The 13,108-nt window shown below is 45.0% G+C and overlaps 1 protein-coding gene across 1 annotated transcript in view; it reads left to right on the plus strand.

The window, feature by feature from the left end:
* LOC149354755 (uncharacterized) overlaps positions 1–5,330 on the plus strand; it is a 67,230-nt gene extending 61,900 nt beyond the window's left edge. Inside the window, exons 12-13 of the mRNA XM_089583506.1 lie at positions 1,881–2,018; positions 3,177–5,330. The gene's annotated coding sequence lies outside the window, so the exon portion shown is untranslated. The remainder of the gene's footprint in view (positions 1–1,880; positions 2,019–3,176) is intronic.
* Positions 5,331–13,108: the final 7,778 nt, after the last annotated feature.

Raw genomic sequence — 13,108 nt, forward strand, 5'->3', positions numbered from 1 at the left:
AATAGTGGGTTCTTTTAGTATGTGTGCACAACGGGCACAGAGGTGAGCAAATGGGAGAAAAAAGGACAGCAGTGGGAGAGGGTTCATTCAATGAAACTGGTTTGTCTGGATATCACGGATATTGACATGCTGACATAATAATCAGTGCTTTGCAGAAGGCAAAGCATGCATCCTGACGCAGTATATGGGCTTTATTTCATGCACTGAGCAGTGCTAAAGCTTTGCTGCACATGCATTGAGTTAACTAGGGTAGCACTTCTCAGGAATTTTCCCCGCTGTGGTGGCTCAGTGGTTACGATGCTCAACTGTTGGCCCGAAAGACGCGGGTTCGATCGTGGCCACGGTGGCTGAATTTCAATGGAGGGGAATTCTAGAGGCCCGTGTACTGTGCGATGTCACTGCCCAGTACAGCCCTTCACTGCGGTGTCCCTCATAGCCTGAGTCGCTTTGGGGCATTAAACTCCAATAAACGAAACCAAACCAAACTTCTCAGGATTTTGCAAAAAGTGCATACAACTGAGGAAGTCCATTCTATAGTGACGTCTGTCACTGTACCAGCATATGATTGGTACAAACTGGCCCGGCCAGAGTCACTGTTTATGCATAGGAGCTAATGCAGGTATAGCTGTTCTGCCATTTTACTATTGCGTATGCAAATGCATGTATTCATTCATAGTGATTACAGAGCAATCTGATATTTTAACACAGGTACAAACCCTGTTATGCGGTGTGAATTTCGGGCATTTGTATCGTTGAAGGCAGCGTTTCATGCATATGTTATATGTATAGCTAGGCCAGCCCAAAATATGTATATGTGTATCTATACAAAGTACACATTTGTTCGAAATATCACTTGTGATAATTCAGTCTAATGTATACTTTTTTTTTTTACCTGTAGTTCATGTTCTGCCTTGCGTTTTGATGTGAAATGAATGACTGTACACCTTGTTGACTTCAGTGGGCACAGTTCAGTATGTTTTGCTAATATGAAACACTGATTTATTCTGGGTAGCGAAACCCACAGTATCGCTATGCAGGGAAAGCATTTCTGATGTTTGCCACGATACAGCTTGAAAGATCTCTACGATTCCTTCTCCCAAGGCGATGCGAAATCCATCTTACAAACTGTCGGTAGGCTGTGTACCTGTAACAACTGCAAAAAATAGTCACTGCGTCATGATGGTGATGTGCAAAACACAGAAAAACGCTGTTACGTAGTCACACAACCCTGAATTCATTTTTCCATTAGTTGTTCAATATCAGTGGCAAGTGCCTCAACTGAGGTGCCAGGCTAGATATATTAACAGTAAGAGAGTATGTAGCGATATTGTGTTGGAAGCTGTATTTTCACTTTCTAGAGCTTTGCTGTCAGAATTGCCAAAATTCCAACCACTGTGCTCAAACTTGAAAACTTAGTTCATGTGATGCTGGCTGCATTCAAACCGGTATTGGTGCAAGCCAATGGCTGTTAAGCTAGGTTTGAAGATCAATGACAAATGTGGAGTTTAATGCAAGAGACGAGACACAAATGTCACCATTGAAGCTCATACAGGAGTGAAGCATGGCAACAAATCAAGTGCCTCTAGTATATATGATTGAACATGCAACATCCAATTACCGTGGATCTCTGGTGCGTTGACGAGGGCCGGCCTGCCTTCCAGCAGTGCAAAGTATGCAAGTTGTAGTGCACAGATGTTAAGGCACCATTGCACAAACATGTTGCTGCTTGTAATGCACTGTGCACTCTCGGGGATATGGGCTGCTACTGGAGGCATTTCACGGCAGCACGCCGACCCCAATGCCATGCCCATTGTGCGATAGTGGCCACAGTCACACCTATGATAACTGTTTATATATATATTATTTTATTATTATTGCAGCACACAGAACTGCACTTGCAAGCCGTTTTGCACCGTCGCTCCCACAGCTGAAGGCAATTTGGAAGAACTGCTTTGGGCATGCACCGGGTCCACTTTTGCAAGTTCTCGAATTAGTACATGCTCACCAGGAAGCATGCGGTGAGAAGTGCAACATCGTGGGTTTCACGGAGCACGGTCAAAGAAACCAATAGATGTGTGCGAATGACTTGCTGATGGACAAACTGTTTGTCCCCAAGATGGACAAACTGCACTATTCCCTTCCTTGGTTGCTTAAAAAAAAAGCAGAATGTTGGGTTTGTTAAGATGTTTCTGACTTGTGTAAGCTTAGTAAAACTTGAATGGTTCGACATCCTTTAAAAACTTAGTTATTGTAGTAAACTGAAATGTATGGCTGGTGCTACCATTGTGGGTTTAGAACATCTTTGTGTAGAAATGGGACCTCGCGCTTCGTGTAATTTATCAACTTCGTATTGCTGCTCTTTCATGCATGTAAACATTTTTATGCTATGATTTGTTCCCTGTCATGTGTCATGTGCCGAAATTGACAGCTGCAGTACTTCTGTGTTTGCTTGTTTTCAAAAGGTGCAAAATGCTGGGGGTGTTACACAAATAAATCAAGCACATGTTCCGGGACTTCATTAGCTTATTCAAACTTTAAATGTCTTGACATGCTTTTAGATAGTTATAGTTGGAGGTAAACTGAAATGTGTGTCTTGTGAGGACAGTGTGCAAATTTGAGAACTTGTGTTTATGGAAGTAAAATTTTTTATGTGGCATGAATTGTCAACTTTATGTTGGTGCTTCTTCATGTAGATGCACATTTTTATACTATGCTTTGTGTTTGCAGTCACTTTGTTGTATGACAAGAGTTGAAAATTTCAATATTTTTAGGTTTTCCTATTTGGCTACAGATGTTTTTTTTTCAAAATGAATTGCTAGTTCACAGTACCTGCTCATAAATTTATCCAGCTCCTCAAAGAAACAAGGGTGGTGCAATGTGCAATTGTAGTTTCGTGATATACTGTGAGTATGACGTATTTATCGTATTATGTCAGCTGGGAATACTTAGAGAGAGAGACTTTAATGAATACAGGAGAGGTCTGCCTGGTTATTAGCCTAGCATGCTACTTCAGATGAGGGTGAAAGAGGAGGGTGAAAAAGAGAAAAAAGGAAAAAAAGAAAGGTGGCATCAAGCATAGTCAACACTCATGCACTCACAAACACATGATTGTCAAATGGTGTCCACTGAACCCATGTCCCTAAGAAAAACTAAGAATGCTTTTATCCCTTTCGCAGCCGAAGCCGCACCACTCCAGGGTCCAAGGACATGCTCCTGGTGCACCGATCTGTCCTGACGGAGTCCTAAAGCACTTAACAGTGCCTTGTGATGGGGATTGAAGATTTGGCAGCAACAGATCAAGTGTTAAAGATCCTTCCACACACCACATGTCGGGCACAGAGGACTACTTGATGCACCAATTTGATAAAGATAGAATCTTAGATCTGTGGAGTGACTATGATAAATTGAGATAATAATAGGGTGCATGGTTATGGTGGCAAATGCAGGTGTGAATCGACACAAGTTAATGCTTCATTGGCATGGTTGCATAATGAGGGATGAATGATATATTGGAAACTGGGTGTTAGAGGTGAACATAAGAAAAAATTAGAAGCATGGGTACGACCAAACATATGAAGATAGCTGGTGGAGGTGCACCTTTTGGAGAAGTTGTCAATGGAAGCATTTGAGGACACATGCAGTATGAACTGCACCTCAACTATGAGATTTTAGCTCTAAGGCTGCCATGGAGACCCGGCTGTTCCTTTGACCTCTTTGAAGTCAGTATTACGCCTTGCAGTGCCTGCACCATGTTTACAGCCTTGCAGGTTACGTGAGCCTATGTGTAACTCTTCATTTTACCCTGATGAAGTGAGGGCTGCGTGCAGCCTCCGAAACTATGGCTGCAAACTAAAGCTATCTCTTGCATTTACTTCAAACGTGCAGTGTGAAAACAAGCCACCATCAGATGGCTTGTTTTCTCGACACGGGTGGAAGTGCTGCGCCAATTGCGCCATGCTGCGCCAATTTGATCTCCTGCGGCAAGCTGCACCTAAACGGCAATTTACGCTTATTGCAAGTATACAGAGCCAAATTTAGCCGAGTGTTATTGTCGGCTGGGCAACACTGGGCGCTCGCTGCGAAACGGACGCAACCACATTGGCATCGACAGTTGGGTTCGCTCTTGGAGGAAGGAAAAACTCTGGAGATAAACGGCACTAAAACAGCGTCCTCTCGATAGGACCGGCTGAATAGCGGCAGACCGAACCGACAATGGTTCGGTTGTTTAGGATTCCCGACATTTTGTCCTGGAAAGCGACTGCCAGTACGAGTGGAACGGGTAAACAGCCCACAAATATAATTTTATTTACCGGAGCCAATTTAACAAACGAATTACGAACTTCTTACACGTGGAGCTGCCAGGAAATGGACATCGGGCTTACTACCCGTCGTGCGAGGTACCGTCGTGCTCATACCTCGCACACTGTTGACGTTGCTTTGGCTTGGCGTGGCCAGTTACGGGGTTACATCTTCACAGCAGTGCGGCTGGCGTCCCCTTGCTACTCACACCTTTCGCAGCCATACACAGCAATGCGTTCGCGCCGATTTTCCACAGCCTGCCTTGCATGCACCCGCATGCACGCTGGTGCATTTTTTTTTTCATATACGCTTGGGTAATAAATTCTTGGTGCGCATTTACGCGAGGGTGCAAATTACGTGAGTACCTTCTTGTTGGTTTAGCTGCGGCAATTTTCCGAATTTAAAATCCACCGGTTGGCAGGTATTGATTCTTTTTTTTTCAGTCCTGACATAGTATATTCAAGATTCTGCTGCACTCTTTTGATGGTTTTGACGAACTGTTGCCGTTATGTTGTTTTCTTTTTTTTCGGAACTGAAATTGATAACGGCTAATTTACTGCAACTACTGTTTGTAGCAGCTGCCACATGTCTATTTTTTTTATGAACTCTAGCAATTATCTTTAGAACAATTGCAGTGCTTTTAAAGAATTCTGGCCTGTAGGATTGATGATCAATATTTATGCAGTTTTTGGACAAGTTGCAAACAAAATTGCCTTCAGTCGCATTTAAATGTCACCAGCCTGCTCCAAAAGTGCTCTGAAATGGCCTACAAATTGCTCCAAAGTTGCTCCAAAATGGGACTTTTGCTGCTCCAAAGTTGCTCCAAAATAAGACTTTTGCTACTCCAAAGCTGCTCCAAAATAAGACTTTTGGTGCTCCCGTGCCTGCTCCAAAAAGCTGGTGCCTGCTTCCACCCCTGTCGACAGTTTGTTGCCTTACCACCAGATGGAGCATGCGAGGACACCCATTTTTGCTGTTTGTTTCATTTGGCATTGGACAGTTACACCTAATAAACTAAGTGACACTGTGCAGGCTACGCCTCGTCCCTCCTCGCTGGCTACATCACGTTAGTCACATTTTACGCAGCAACACTCGGTGTCACCTAGGAACTAACAGTGGTTTTCTGGAAATTAGCTTTATGAACGGCACCAGACTTTTGCTACATAAATCAATCTGCTTTTCTTAGCAGTTTTACCGAAATGACCTGGAGGTCACGGCCAAAGTACTTGCAGAATTCGAGGAGCACAAATGCACCAGCTGTTAATTTAGACCTGTAAAATTGTCATAAATGTTACAGGCTAGTGCTGCATTGCTCAGCAAGCATATTCGAAGAAAAATCGCTAATTTTTTTTCTTATCGCCTTCCAAGGATCGCACTCATTTAAAGGTAATGGCAATAACCAGTTTATCGCATCAGAGAAATGCAAAAACCTTGTAGTGGGCCTCAAGTTGTGTTGTTCAATAATATAAGGCCATTTTTGAATCACTTAAAAAAAAATGCACTTTCGCATTGCCAACTTGCACATCTGTACCTGTGGACGGCTAAGACTAGCCACAAACCTAGCACAAATCTGGTAAACGAATACAAATATGGCGTAGCAGTAGCGACACAGAGCTTTATCATCAACTTCTCTGGTTAACAGCAAAAGGTGTCGTGGACTTGTCGAGTATTCAGCAAGAGTAGCTACTGTTACACAGCTGCTGATTCAGAATTACAGCGCTGAGAGGATTGATTGCAAGCAACTATGATGGTGGTTGTGGCGGCTATGTTAACGTGAGTGCTTTAGAAAAGAGGAAATAATCCTTCTTTGGTGGCATGCCGACAACTGCGGGATGCATTTGCACTGCTTACTATGGTTTGAATATGCGTTCGGCCGCAAGTGTTGTCCGAACTCGAATTCCTTAAGTGTTATTATCAGTCATTTTAAACATTCGGTGCAAGCTCCAGTGCGGCCATAAAAAAAATACAACACACAGCCTAGCTGGCGTGAGTGCTGAAAGCAGACTGTGAAATGCATGAAAGTAGCATGCCAAAGTGTGCTCTGTATTTTGGTCATGCCTATACAGCGGTTTAACCGAGGGAACCATTTTATGATGCGTGTTTAGCGTTGAAACACTCTATTCATATCTGGTCACACCGCTATCCAGCTTACTTATTCGCTTTATAAATTACAGCAAAACAAGGGCTCTTTCTCATTCTTTGCATCCGTTTTTCATATGGGCATTTTTGCTTCGCCTGGACAGACTGACCATAATTTTTGCCACTCGATTTTTTATGTCTTTTACTGCCCGTTTTGCCAAGAGTTGCATGGAAAAATTCTAGTATTGCACTGCTGTTACCACTGTAGTGAGCTACTTGCAAGCAAGCATGCGTCTTGCAGCACGGGGCTTCGGGATAGATCCCAGAACTTAGACAAGGCTTGAAGGTGAAGGGTGTACGTTGAGCAAAGTATTCCCATAGGATACCATGGTTTGTGGCCATGTACTGCACAACACTCAATAACACTACTTGACAATAGATCATGTCTACACTAGCAACTGGTATCACTAGCAACTGGCGAAGGACAGGGTTAATTGGAGAGACATGGGAGAGGCCTTTGCCCTGCAGTGAGCGTAGTCAGGCTGATGATGATGATGATGATGATGACACTATCAACCAGCTGATAGAGAAATGCACTGAAAATAACCAACCCCTTTATATAGCAATCATATATTTTGAGAAAGCTAACCGTTAACTGGCAGTCAAAATGTCAGCAGTCATCAAGACATTGTGGAACCAAGGTGCAGAGGAGGCATATGTGAAAGTACTGCAAGATATTTACAGTGGTTGTGCGACAAAATAGGCCTCCATAGAGAAAGCAGTAAAGAATGATGGTACACAATGAGACACAATCTCTCCATTGCTATTCACTTGCATGCAAGAATTATTGTGAGACCTGAAATGGTAACATTCAGGGAAAACAACTAACGGACATTATCTTAGTGTTCTGCGATTCATTGAGACATTTCCTTGCTAAGGCCATTAATTGGCTGAATTGCTAAGCATCAATGTTGTAGATAGGCAAAGCAAAACAGTGTGTCTAAAATTAATATGCTGAAAACCTAAGTAATGTTTAACAGTCTTGGAAGGAAACAGCAGTTTACATTTCGTAGCAAAGTGCTGGAATTGGTAGGGAATATGTCTACTATGGCAGATAGTGACTGCAGACCCTGATCATGAGAATGAAATAACTAGGAAGAATAAGAGTAGGATGGAGTGTATTTGGCGTGCTCTCAGAGAAAAGTATGTAACAGCTGTATCTTAATAGTACTCACTAGAGCAAAAACTTGGAGGGTAACGAAAAAGGATTTAACTTGCATTGAGGACAATGCAGGAAGGTACGAAAAAGAAAATTATAGGTGCAATGCTGGGAAGTAAGTAGACTGAGTCTGGGAACAAATGCAAGTTAATGACATTCTAGTCGAAATCGAGAAGGAATAGGCATGGGGAGGCCATGTAAAGCAAAGGCAAGATATCTAACGGTCGCTAAGGGCAACTGACTGGACTCCGGTAGAAAGCAAATGTAGCAGGCAATGGCAGAAAGTTAGATGGGCAGATGAGATTACAAAACCTGTGGGGATAGCGTGGCCACTGTTTGCAAGAAATCGAGTCAATTGGAGAGATATGGTAGAGGCTGTTGCCCTGCAGTGGGTGTGTGTAGTTAGCCTGATTGTCATCACATGACATTCAGTTACTTGCATACACAACACGGACACAAGACATGCCACTAAACCATAAACCATAAACTGAAACCAACTATATAACATTTACAGTCGACGACCGATTTTTCGGACTATCTAGAGACCGCGAAAACGACCGAAAAATTGGGCAGTCCGGAAAATCAAATTCCACCGAAAAAATCACGAACTTATTATTACCAGTACGCCGCAGAAAGCGGCCAATTGTATTGCACACATTCTAAAGCTCCTCACGATATTTCGCCGTGCGACATACCGTATAAACGCGTATAAGGACCGCACTTTTTTTTTCTCCAGATTCGAGGGCCATTTTTGGGGGGTGCGGCCCATACACGCGATGTGCGAAAAAAAATTCTTTTAAGTAAAAACACACCAACCAGGGAATGAGCGACATTTATTCTACGTTCACTCGTCACTCGCGGAGTATTTCGACTCTTGAGCTGGTGCTGTGCTCTGGTGCACGCACATCCCAAAAGAAGTCGCGCAGCACGTCCGCTGTCAACGCTGTCCGCTGTCAACGCGTCGCTGTTCCGAAATTCCGTCACACAGAGGAGCAGCTCTTCTTCCAGTTCGGGAAACTCGCACGGCTTGCCTCGGAAAGCGCGCTCTTTGCAGCTTGTGTTTCTAAATGCATCCTTCTGGTTGCACCATTATCGGACGCACTCCTCGGCCACGTCGAATTTCCTGCCCGCCGCACGCTTACCGTGTTCGAAAGCTAACTCCCAGCCGTGTAGCTTCAGGTGCTTGCCCATCGCGCTAAAACTGCGAAGCTCGGCGGCAGCACGCGACAGCCACAATCACAACTATTACGGCGAACGTGCTGACACGCTCCATGCTCAGACACATTTTCCTTCCTCCAAGCCAACGGCCTTGGAAGCTCCCAACGTTTCTAGATAAAGACAGTTGGAAAACTTGCTCCGAGTATGCGGCCCCTTTCTGTCGCCGATTTCATCTCAAAAATCTCGAAGAGATGCGAGCGCCATCTCTCGGGTGGTGGGAGTACCGCGTTTGTTTCCCCATGGCCTCCGTGACCAGCTCCAGCATCGGTACTTGAACATTGCGCTTAATCTCAGAGGCCACGATTTCTCTTCACCATTGGCTGCACTTGGTCACAGTTTGCTGCGCGAATAACGTTAGCTCGCGCCTCGCATCGTCTGCGCCGGGGGCGGCTGCTACTAGCAGCGCTCATCTACGAATTGCGAAGTCCGCGTGCGCTCTACGTCTGGGGCACGGTGGAAGTCTGTTTCTTCCACCGTGGTCTGGGGTGCGTGAGGGCAGGATGCTCGAGGTTGAGTTTTTGGCTGTACATATCGCAAAAAACTGGAAGCCCTTCTTTCCGCGGTTTAGAGAAACATGACGTACCGCTTTTCTCCTCATATATAGTTTATGTTGATAATATTATCTAAAAACGTTGAGCTGGGAGTAGCAGACGACGCGCTCATCCTAAAGCGACCGCAGCGCCACCGCCTAGACGGCGATCGCGTGGGGCCGCTCTGCTCCTGGCTCACCGGCGTCTTTATCTAGAAACGTATTGCTCCAAGCTAACACGCCACAAAGTATTCTAGTTCACTTTAACAAAGGGCTGGAGCTGGCGATAGTGATGCCGATGTGATTAACGAAAATATGCGGCGGAAAAAAAAAATTGATGATGATGATGATAACGGCCTTGGAAGCTCCTGTGCGCGCGCGTGGCCTCCGCGAAAGGCGCGGCGCCGGAGCAGATCGCAGAGGCCACGGCGCGCGCCGACCTGCTTCGGCGGCGCGCCCAAAGCATGCTTCGATCGCGGAGGCCACGGCGTGCGCGTAGCCTCCGCGATCGTATACGCGTTCCGTATTCAAGAACAGCACGAATTCGAAAACACGCGAGCGCAATGTGCCGACTCGCGCAGAATTTCAGCGTCGCAAGAGCCTCCCTTTAAGCTTGAATTTCGTTTTGTTTGATCAAGTTTTCGATCTCTCCTGCAGTTTGAGTTAATGTGGGTCCACTGTATTATATGACGGCTTGAGTACTGGCGGCGAGTGCGAACGAGGTCCGAAAAATCGTGTGGTCAGTTGCGGTGCGTCCGAAATTTCAAGCGCTCTTACACACTCTATGGGCCATGTCGCGGTGCCGCGAAAAAGTCCGAATAATCAAGCATACCCAACTCATAGGAAGGAAACACATGCCTACAATTCAAACCCAACCCAGCACTTGACAAATAGCATGAAAATTGCGTACAATTTTTCACACACATTTGCTAATTGCAACACTGAATGCTCGCAATTAATGCTGCATTGAATTTACTCATGCCGGTACTGCCACATGTAACAGCACACACACTTCCAACACATGCTCATACTTGTCATCAATGTGCAATGCATCCAAGACACCTCGACGCTTTTCCTTCATCCCGGGGGGGAGGGGGGGGGGGGGAGCGGCTACTCTTGCTGGGTGTCCCCAGATCAGTGATAGCTGCTAGCTGAGCAGCCACGTTTTTTTATGTCTTAGGACAGCAGACTGTTAGGTCCTTTAAAGGGGACATGAAATTCCCCTCATGACAAAAAAAAATTAATGGAGCATGCATCTCAATACAGAGCGATCAGCGTACTGTCCGTTGCCTAGGTATTTACTAAGGTAATCTCTGATAGAGTCGGGACAACATAAGACTTCAATCAACCAAATGATCAGGCAGGCTTTCTTAAAGGATACACCATATTCACACTATCAGTCAGCACTATAGAGTACTAGAGTCAGCACTGAATATAACCAACCCCTATATATAGCCTTCATTGATTACGAGAAAGCACTGACTTAGTGCAAACCTCAGCTTTCATGCAGGCATTGCGGAATCAGGGTGTAGAAGAGATTTATGTTCGAATATTGGACGATATCTATAATGACTGTACAGCTACCATAACAGTTGGGATAAGAGTTAATGGAGAACACCTAACTTGCATTTCGCTGATGATGTTGCTTTGCTGAGTCACTCAGGACGTGAACTGCAAAGCATGATCAGTGAGTTAGACAGGCAGAGCAGAATGGTGGGTCTAAAAATTAACATGCAGAAAATTAAAGTACTGTTGAGCAGTCTAGCAAGAAAATGGCAGTTCACAACTGGTAGAGAGGTGCTGGAAGTAGTAAGGGAATATGTCTACAGGTAGTGACCGCTGATCCGGATCATGAGAGAAAAATAACTAGAAAGATAAGAAGGGGGTGGAGCACATATGGCAGGTTCTGTGAGATCATGAATGGCAGTTTACCAATGTCCCTCAAGAGAAAAGTATACAAGAGCTGTATCTAACCAGTACTCACCTATGGGGCAAAAACATGGAGGCTAACGAAGAGGGTTCAACTTAGGTTAAGGACAACACAGTGAGCTATGGAAAGAAAAATGATAGGTGTAATGTTAAATGTTAGAAACTGATAGAGTGGGTGAGGGAACAAATGCGGTTTAATGACACCCTTGTCGAAGTCGAGAGGAAGAAACTGGCTTGGGCAGGGAATGTAATGCAAAGGCAAGATAACCGCTGGTCCTTACGGGTAACGAAGTGGATTCCAAGAGAAGGCAAGCATAGCAGGGGGTGGCAGAAAGTCAAATGGGCGGTTGAGGTTAAGAAGTTTGCAGGGATACGGTGGCCGCAACAGGCAAAAAACAGGGTTAATTGGAGAGATATGGGACAGGCCTTTGCCCTGCATTGGGCGTATTCAGGCTGATGATGATGGTGCATCTCAAGAAAGTTTGGTCTAATAATGTGACAGTTCAGAGTGAATTGCAGACTGCACAGTACACTAGGAAACTTCAAGCACTAAAGACAATACCACAACGCCATCAGTTTCACAATGAAACTACCTGCACACTTGTATTTCAAGGGAAGCTGCCTTATTACACATACCCTACCAGACACTTTTGAAATGGTAGTCTTTGAGCCATGGAGGTGGACCCCTCGTCCTTTTACGCCGATTTCCTGGAGACAGATGAATCTCTGAAGCCTGCTGCTGTATGGACTGGGCTCTTTGGCCAAGAGAGTGGGATTCCTTTGATACTTGGCTATAAAGAAACTGGTCGAAATCTATGTGAAAATGCCAGGTTTTCCCAAATTTTTGTTTCTCCTGATCGCCTGCTCGCTGAAAGCGTAGAAAAGATTTTGAAGTGGTTTGTTTTGTTGCTTTGTGATAAATTCTGAATGCAGTGATAGCCTTATATTTGTGAATTACCTTTCGCACTTTTTCACTTTGTCAACTTGACACGATAGTAACAAGCTTGCAAGCATGGATATAATGTTCTGTGCAGAAAAAACTCTGGTTCATAAGAATATTTAGAGAATGTAACTGCATGTACCATTCCTTTGGCTAAAATTTTCGACTCAGGCTCTTGCCATGCTTTGTTACCATGCCAGGCTTTCTGCAAGTTTTGTACAGCAGTGAAGCACAAAAATTTTAATGTCAAAACTGCTCGGCATATATGGGTGACAATTTGTATTCATTTTCTTAGTGAATTTCAGAATAAGCGTACCAAATGTCATCGCTTCATGACAAAAAATAAATTTTGCAGCTCCGAAAGCCCTTAAAGGGACTATGAAACAAATTTTTTGAGATTACGTAAAGATAGGCAATCCATCACTCGTCACTCCAGCGCAAGAATTTTTGAGCTAGCATCAATAACAACGAAGTTATAGGCGATTAAAAATCACGCTCCTCCTCTCCCCCCTCAACTCGTACGCGCGGGGTACCATAAAAAAATAAAGAAAACAGCTCCGGGACTCGGCTCCGCCCATGAACACGTCATTCGCTGACGTTCGGTTTACGACTTCCGGTTGTCCCACTCCCGAGGAGCAGCGTGTGTCGGCAGCGTCTCTCCGGTCTCTGCGCTTTCTTGGCTCCCGAACTCGCGACAGAGAGAGGCGGCAGAGGTAAATTAAAACCATATGCGCGAAGGCAATGCCCTCGCTCGCGCTTGCCCGAGGGGGTCGCGCGGCCGCTCGAGCAGACGATGTTCACCGCTACCGGAAGTGTGCCCGTGACGTCGAAGCTGCCGCGGCTCTAGCGAATGACAGCGTGTGGTGGCCTGCCGACGTCATGGGACTAGTGACGT

This window comes from Amblyomma mixtum, chromosome 3 (assembly GCF_055824585.1).
Source record: "Amblyomma mixtum isolate Tamu chromosome 3, ASM5582458v1, whole genome shotgun sequence".
Taxonomy (NCBI): domain Eukaryota; kingdom Metazoa; phylum Arthropoda; class Arachnida; order Ixodida; family Ixodidae; genus Amblyomma; species Amblyomma mixtum.